Source organism: Haemaphysalis longicornis, unplaced genomic scaffold (assembly GCF_048455015.1).
Source record: "Haemaphysalis longicornis isolate Haplotype H1 unplaced genomic scaffold, Haemaphysalis longicornis Haplotype H1 scaffold_1, whole genome shotgun sequence".
NCBI lineage: Eukaryota > Metazoa > Arthropoda > Arachnida > Ixodida > Ixodidae > Haemaphysalis > Haemaphysalis longicornis.
In genome coordinates, this window is record NW_027526203.1 from 235,831,042 (window position 1) to 235,839,640 (window position 8,599).

General features: G+C 53.1%; 1 pseudogene; it reads left to right on the forward strand.

Annotated features, from left to right (window-relative positions):
- The first annotated feature begins 2,324 nt into the window (after positions 1 to 2,324).
- On the forward strand, positions 2,325 to 8,399 carry LOC144158233 (uncharacterized; annotated as a pseudogene).
- Positions 8,400 to 8,599: the final 200 nt, after the last annotated feature.

Sequence of the window (8,599 nt, forward strand, 5' to 3'; positions counted from 1 at the left end):
ACGCGTTCGCAAAAACGCGAGCAAGAAGGATAGAGGGAAAACCTCTGCGCGCACTTGCGGCGCGTGTTTCAGTGCAGGCACGCGAAGGGGCAAAGCCGTGAGCTCGCATCGCGCCAGGGGGACGCCGTCTCCAAGAAGGAGTGCGCGCCTCTCGTTTGAACGATAGAAAATCCTTCTCGCTCCTCCGCGCGCTCGACTGTTGTCAAAGCGAACGGCCGGTGTCCTCTTACGCGGTCGCAGCGGTCTCTTTCAGAGAACGGGTGCACCTAAAGTACGATACAAATTGGGGAAAGCTCGGAGCAATGATGAGAGCTCGAATCGCAGCTCTCAGCGCGAGAAGTGGCTTGTAGACGCCTGACTTTCTCAAGTTCATTGTTTTTCCCGAAGCAGGTTTCACCCTTTACGATTACATTTCTTTTTGTGTGGGACATTTCCAATCAAGCGAAATGTCACCTTTCAAGTTTGTCACTTCTCTTAAGTACTGCTGGGCAAAAATATAACTAGAGTAGTTAGTTATTAGCGTATTTTATCGCAACTAAAAGCTTGGTACAGCTTCAGTGTGGATTTGTCTTCGCACTTGCCGGCGATGCGGTTGTGTCTTCCTGTGTTGTTCTGTTGCTTGCCTGACCAAGCCAGAGACGTTCTTGGGGAGCCACTACTCGTCCAGTGAGCCGGCCGGTAAAGCTCCAGCACGGTGTCGTACAGCCAAGGCCTGGAGTCGAGCGTCTGCCGAACAATTCACTTCGACACCATCCCTCCGGACAACGGTTGCAGACCCTTATCCATCGGGATCTCGGACCCCCGGCGGAGAAGCTGTTACGAATCGGCCAGCGCCGCAGTACTTCCCCGCATCACTCCTCGGCATTGCGGCGAAGCCACTCGTGCGCCTTCGAAAACAGGCGCAATCATGTCGGTGACAAGTGGCGACAAGCCGCGTCAGACGCTTCGCTTTGAGCGCATTTCCAAAACTTCGGCGGCTCCCTCCGAGGCTCGTCTCCACGCTCTTCAAGGAGACAGAGACCCCGTCGATCGCAACGGAGTCCTCCTCTCTCCCCTCTCTCGGACTCAGCGTGCCCGAGGCTATGAACGGCTTACGAACTCTGGAAAGAGTGTTGTGTGTGTCTGTGACGTTCGCGGCGTGTTCCAGCCTGTTGCGTTTGACCGTTATCGCTTTTGGGTATAAATAGAGCTGCCCAAGCGTTGTAAACCATTCCTGTTAGAGCAGCGAATCGATGTTGTCGCTCTGCTCGAGTCCTGTATTGTAACCTCGCCCGTCGCGGCATTGTTCTTTGGCTTCGGCTCACCTCTCGCTATGAAGTAAACAGTTACGTTAGCCTACGGCTTCTGGACTTCTTCACGGCTGCAACAGCGGCTGGCCGCTCGCATCATACACGCTACCACTCGTATGTCGGAGGCCACGGAGATCGGATCGGGGGCCCCCGCCCGGTCGCAACAGGGCCGAACCGCCGCAGCATCGTTGACAACAGAATGAACACACTTCCCTTGCGACGTCGGCATGCGGCATCCTCCACTTTATCATTTCTTTTCTTTCTATTTGCTGCTGATCGAAAGATAGACGCACCTTAGTGCCCCCACAGGCGTAGTCATATCGCTACGCTATCGTCTCGGCAGCCCGCGCGGACGCTAAGCCTACCTCCGTCTCGGCGCCGTTGTCGCGATAAGTCGTCGTCACAGGAGCAGAAAATCGTATTTCAGGCGCTTTTAATAATGCCTGTTCTTCCTTTCGGTTATCGATAGACATCTTTACTTTATTTTTACGCCATGCAGGGCTTTTGCCGGTCCTCGCATAGACGAATACATGAGCCGTTGCCCTGTGATGAGAGTGCCGAGCAGACGACCCACGGCGCCCAGCCAATGAGGTTGCGCCCTGCGGTCACGTGCAGTCAGTAACCAATTAGGCGGCGCGATCCGTCTCTTTTCTACCCCGGTTTTACTCGCAACCAACGGACGAAACGGAGTGGTTCTGGCGGGGAATTGAAAACGAAAAGACGCGCTTTCGAATGAGACCAAGATGGACGCCGTGGCGCATGTAGAACCCGAGGGGCGAGTCGTCGAAAAAATGCTATTTTCGCGTCGAATCTTGGCCGATTTTAGCGGGCGTCGGTGCTATAAATTGATATCATGGCTCAAATACGTACTCCTGGGTCTGGATATTTTGCTAACCGGTACAAAAATAGCTCTACTTTCCGAAAATGGCGATTTCTAAAAATCGATTTTTTTGGCCAAATTTCGGGGTTCCAAGACCCGCGTCTCCCCTTAACACGTGCTGCTGTTCGTTGCCTGTTTGTAACTTCAAGCTTGCCATGGCTCGTGTTTTGGTTGTCGGTGACTCGATGGTAAAGTACGTGGAGCAGTACTTTCCGTCGCGTCAGGGCCTGGCTGTGAAGGTTTCTGCGCACGGATGGTGTCGGATCGAGCGCTTGCTGTCCAAGATAGCTGACGAGGTAGCTGGCTTTGATGTTGTGATTGTGCACGTTGGCACTAACAACGTCGACGACGGCAGTGTCAGCGTGTACAGGCACAAGTATCACCGGCTAGCTCAGGGCATCCTCGAACGCAATCCGACCACGCATGTAGCTTTTTCTGCCATCCTCCCCCGGGGGCAGAGCAGGTACAGAGGGGAGGAAGCTTTGTCCGACAAGCTCCGGCGCGGAAACTACCTGTACACGCGTGTGAACGCTGACCTGCAGGAGTTCTGCCGGGAGCGCGGCTTCACTTTCCTGGGCGGCCTGGAGAACGTGTGGCCCAGCTGCCTGGCCTTGGATGGTGTCCACCCGAGCCGCCACGGGAACAACCCAAGCAGCAGAAATTGCCAAGCCCAGGCATGGCAAAACATCAGTGGCCAATGTGTCCGAGCTTGGCAATACCTCGGCCGCCAATATTGGCTGGTTTGGGAAAGGTGACAAGCCAACAATTGGCCAAGCCCTGGAAGGCCAATATTGGACAACGCTTGGCCAAGTACCTTGCCATGATAATGCCAATGGGTGGACCCCACGCTATTTTCATGTACATTTTAAATGCAGAGCATTTTAGTAACTCACGATGTCACCCGCGTTGGCGTCCGTAGTCCGCATCACTACGTAGTCCGCACCCTACACTATATAAAGAAATAATACCTTCCGGCGCCAGGTTTCGATCCCACGACCCTGCGGGCGGAACGCAAGGTACACGGCACTTTACCGACTGCTCCACGGAGCCGACACAGAATGGAAGGTTACGCACGCGCCTTATATCCTTGACTCATTCAGCCGTCGGCCACAGGTGCGCCCTCTCCCCCGCGTCAAATACGTTCTTCTCTCCGCTCGCAACACCCTCTCTCGCCGCGTTCGGTTCGCGTTCATGTGGTGGCGCGATTTCGGCGCTATAACACTCTCTTGCGAAGGGCATTGGATTGGATTGGATTCGATTGGATTGGCTTGGATTGGATTTGGATTGGATTAAAGTGGATTGTGTTGCGTCATAGCCGCGCCACGTTGCGTCGTAGCCTCTCCACGTTGCGTAATAGCCGCGGCAGGGGGTTCACGGCACGTTTCACGTTTCACCATCGACTTCATCGACAATGTCTACGCTGGAAGACAACAATTACAACAACAACAACCAATAAGTAATCCATAAGACTTGCAGGCACGCCCCCCGCGGAAATGCTCTGCATTTGATCGTGCCCCTCGCGAGGGGGATGTTTTAAATGCAGAGCATTTCAGTAACTCACGATGTCACCCGCGTTGGCGTCCGTAGTCCGCATCACTACGTAGTCCGCACCCTACACTATATAAAGAAATAATACCTTCCGGCGCCAGGTTTCGATCCCACGACTCTGCGGGCGGAACGCAAGGTACACGGCACTTTACCGACTGCTCCACGGAGCCGACACAGAATGGAAGGTTACGCACGCACCTTATATCCTTGACTCATTCAACCGTCGGCCACAGGTGCGCCCTCTCCCCCGCGTCCTCCTCGCCTTCTCTCCGCTCGCAACACCCTCTCTCGCCGCGTTCGGTTCGCGTTCATGTGGTGGCGCGATTTCGGCGCTATAACACTCTCTCGCGAAGGGCATTGGATTGGATTGGATTGGCTTGGATTGGATTTGGATTGGGTTGGATTAAAGTGGATTGTGTTGCGTCATAGCCGCGCCACGTTGCGTCGTAGCCTCTCCACGTTGCGTAATAGGCGCGGCAGGGGGTTCACGGCACGTTTCTTCATCGACTTCATCGACAATGTCTACGCTGGAAGACAACAATTACAACAACAACCAATAAGTAATCCATAAGACTTGCAGGCACGCCCCCCGCGGAAATGCTCTGCATTTGATCGTGCCCCTCGCGAGGGGGATGTTTTAAATGCAGAGCATTTCAGTAACTCACGATGTCACCCGCGTTGGCGTCCGTAGTCCGCATCGCTCCCCCTACACTATATAAAGAAATATTACTTACCGGCGCCAGGCTTCGATCCCACGACTCTGCGGGCGGAACGCAAGGTGCACGTCGCTCTAACCACTGCGCCACAAAGCCGACACAGAGTAGAAAGTTACGAACGCGCCTTATATCCTTGACTCATTCAACCGTCGGCCACAGGTGCGCCCTCTCCCCCTCGTCCTCCTCGCATTCTCTGCGCTCGCAACACCCCCTCTCGCCGCATTCGGTTCGCGCGCAAGAACAGGTGGGGGCGCTCGCATCGCGCTCTCTCGCCGCGGTCGGTTCGCGCTTAAACCACATATGTCGTTCGTGCGCTCTCCGGTCGCTAACATCTGTGGCGTGATCGTGACGTCAACATCACGCGTTCGTGTGGTGGCGCGATTTCGGCGCTATAACAGTCTCTCGCGAGGGGCATTGGATTGGATTCGATTGGCTTGGCTTGGATTGGTTTGGATTGGATTAAAGTGGATTGTGCTGGATTGTGTTGCGTCATAGCCGCTCCACATTGCGTCATAGCCGCGGCAGGGGGTTCACGGCACGTTTCACGTTTCACCATCGACTTCATCGACAATGTCTACGCTGGAAGACAATAATTACAACAACAACAACCAATACGTAATCCATACGACTTGCATGCGCGCACCCCGCGGAAATGCTCTGCATTTGATCGTGCCGCTCGCGAGGGGGATGTTTGCATAATGCGTCGACGCGGGCGACGAATGGATGGAAAACTTTTTGGCTTTGTGGCCAGTCCTTATGACCAATGCTTATTTTACGAGTTGCCTCGCTGCCCGATTTCTGCTTTATACATGCCAGTATACAGGAAATTATTAAACGGGTGCGCATTATTTATTTAATGCGCACTCGTTAAATAATTTCCTGTACAATGGCATGTATAAAACAGAAATGGGACCGCGAGGCACAATAAGCAAACTGCATCAACTTTGCGTGACTTGCTTACGTGACTTGCCAAAAACAATGGAGCAACACAACACACCGGGTCTCTCTGTGTAGCTTTTTTATTATGCACATCAAATATACGAGAAACCTCGCTTAACAGTGGCAAGAATACGAACACAAACATGAAAGAAAACACAAATAACAGTCGAGAAAAAATTTAAAAAAGCGCTGCTCATGAAGCGCGAACCGATTATCATTCGTTTAACTGCTCGAGATGCCTACAAAACAGAAGCATTCAGGTAAATGAAAACAGGACCCTCATTCCCGGTAATTCGCCGACCTGCCAAGACCACAATATGTTTTTGAACAGCACTATTGTAGAATAGCCCAGCTTGGAAAGCTTGTCACTGCTGCATCCGCCACTTGTCCACGGGAAACACCTGTGCGTCGTAGCGCCTGTAATAAGTAAAAAAAAAAAAGTTCACTATAATGCTAAATTCACGCTGCTTACTAAATACAGCACCTATACAAGCCTTAATACATATCCGTGTGAAAATATTCAGCCTGAAGTTCTAGCTTGTTAACACTCGCTATGAAACATAAAACGTACTGCACTATTCATTTTTCAATACTGCGTTTTACGGTAGCAGTTACTTGGCTCGTTCTTGAGAAAACAGTCCGGAATTTCACCGAAAATGGGCTTCACTCTTATTGCAGTAGCGCAAAGTAATATAAAAAGTCCAATAGACAAAGCGACACGCCAGCGGTTCCGTGAAATTTTGTTGTGCCTTCGCTCACTTCTGCCCCGTCAGACGCGGAATTCAGACGCGAACGGAACCGACGGAGAAGCCCAGCGGTAGTGTAATTACTTTGTCGCTCGACAATACCTTTACGTTGCTCAAGAAAATAATGAAACGAAAGCTTCATTAATAGGTAGAGTTTAATTAAGCCAGCTTAATACATCCGCAACTCTTATACTGCACACGAGTCTTGCTTCAACGCATGCTGAACGTCGTGAACCTGCAGTGGGAGCACGGCTGCCTGTTCGGAAAACACAAAGCCGAAAAAAGGATAGCTAGAACTGGCGTCACACAATTGGAAGCACATGTATGTGACCACTGTTTTCTTCGCAAAAACCAACAACACTAAGCAGCACTCGCGAGCGCCAGTTATAACCGACAGCTGAAGTTTTGGCGGGAACGAGCGCGAGCACTCCCGCACCGCGAAAAAATGAAATGGTAACTTACGTTTTCAGCGGCGGCCGTAGCAGGCAAACGATGTTATTACACCAGTCAGGTATACTTCACACAGCCACCGACACCAAAACGCACCTCACAGACACGTACAGGAGTACTACCGCAGTTTCAATGCCACAAAAGAGACGGAGCCGTCGGTGCAACGCGCCGACGCGCCCGTATACCGGCCCCGCCGCGGCGCCGCGGGTTCAAAGAACGCGCAAAGGCACAACGCTGAAGTAGTTCGACGTTCACCGTTGCGTTAGGACACACAATGACCAATTCCTACTGAACGTTTAACACTCTCTCTCACGCTGTTTTGAATAAGCTGCACTTTAGTTTAAGTACGCTTTGTTTCGCGGCATGGTGCTGTGGCTCTTTAGGTAACTACTTTTTGCTGCGTTTTGGCCTGTTCACCGCGCTCTAACTGTCGTAATCCGTCATGTTGGGGAACCGCCGCGGGCTTTTCTTTCCTCCATGGCCGCGGGCAACGACCGCAGTGCTGCCCTCGAGTGGTGCTGCTTGCGCGCCGGGTGCGCATGTACACACGCAAAATAACGCACACGAGTGCTCTACAGTGAGACTTCATGCAACAATATGCAACAACAGGCAAGGCTGTCGGCATTTACACCTGCCAATACTTTTTATTTAAATGTGCTACTTGACACAAGCTTGAAAATGATTTGGAACTGCTTTTTTTGTTGTGCGCTGCGCGTGAAAACAAATTCAAAAACACGCAAACTTCAGTAATATTTTGAGTGAACTTGAGTGGTCATTCAACTAACAAGAACATGCCAAGACGTGCGTAAAGGCACTCATAAATACCTGCGTCACACCTGCGTCATAAATACCTGCTACTACTCTTCATAAAATTTTATGATCAAAAATTACGTCTGAATGAGCGCGCTGTCCAGTGTGATTTTTTGCGCACCGGCCAATGCGTGTCCTCAAGGCCGGTCGTATAGCGCTTGTTGTCCACGAGTGGCTTTTGCGTACAGGCCGGCGTCTGGCCAAGCTATCGGAAGCCAAAGGGAAGCCAAGGGGCGTCCAATGATTGGCTATCGGCCAATGCTGCTTGGGAAGGTGCTGGCGGACTTGCTCTACCGGGAGGCCCGCAGCCTGGTTGCAGCCTTGGAGAGGAGCCACATCCGGAGGAGCTACCAGGAGAGCCACGCAGCGTCCCTCTGGAGGGGCTGGTTCACCAAGACCCCAAGTGCTCTCACCCTCTGCGAAGCAGATTTCCCCCCGCTTGGCTCGCATGCCTCTCTGCAGCCTGCAAGTGGAGCTCCCACAACACCAGCTCCTGTCTGGGAAGCCAGCTGCTGCCTTGCAGAGGCGCGACACCAGCCAGCTTCCAGCTGCCCCTCCTTGGGGAGCTGGCCCTGCTCTTGTTGGTGGTGTCCGCGTTCGCTGCAAGGGAAGCAAGACCTGGTGTACCTGGGACACCCTGCCTTCCTCCGTGCCGCTTGGCCTGAGTGCACCTGCAATGGGAAAGGCTGACAGGCGCTGTGCTCAGGTGCTTTGTGCCCAGCCAGGGGCCGTCAGCCGAGGTGCTAGCACCATTCAGGCCAGCGTCGCAGGGGGAGCCTCACAGGCGTGTGCAAGCCACCGTTTTGTGCGCTCTTCCGTGGAGGAAGAGCCCAGGGATGTTCGCCACGGTGGTGACGGTTAGTGGACACTGGTTTTGTCTAAGAAGAGGAGGAGGAAGGCTGCGGCACTGCGGAAGCCAGAGCAAAGCTATGTCCCAGCAGTGAGCTGGGCGAGCGGTGTTCCGGCATCTGCAGCTGCCAACCGCTTGCAGTGCAACCCACCTCTTTGCCAGTGCCTGTGAGCCGGTCACAGAAATGCCTGAAAAGGAATTCCTGTGCTACTGCTTCTTCCACTGGCTTTGGTAGGCCCACTCAAGGTGGAGCTAACACCTCGCATGGCACTGCTCATGGCAGCTGTGGCACAGATCAGCACGTGGCTTCCAGGCAGCAGGAGAGCTGTCAGGTGGCTACAACTGCATCTGTTACTCCCGGTACAGCTCCC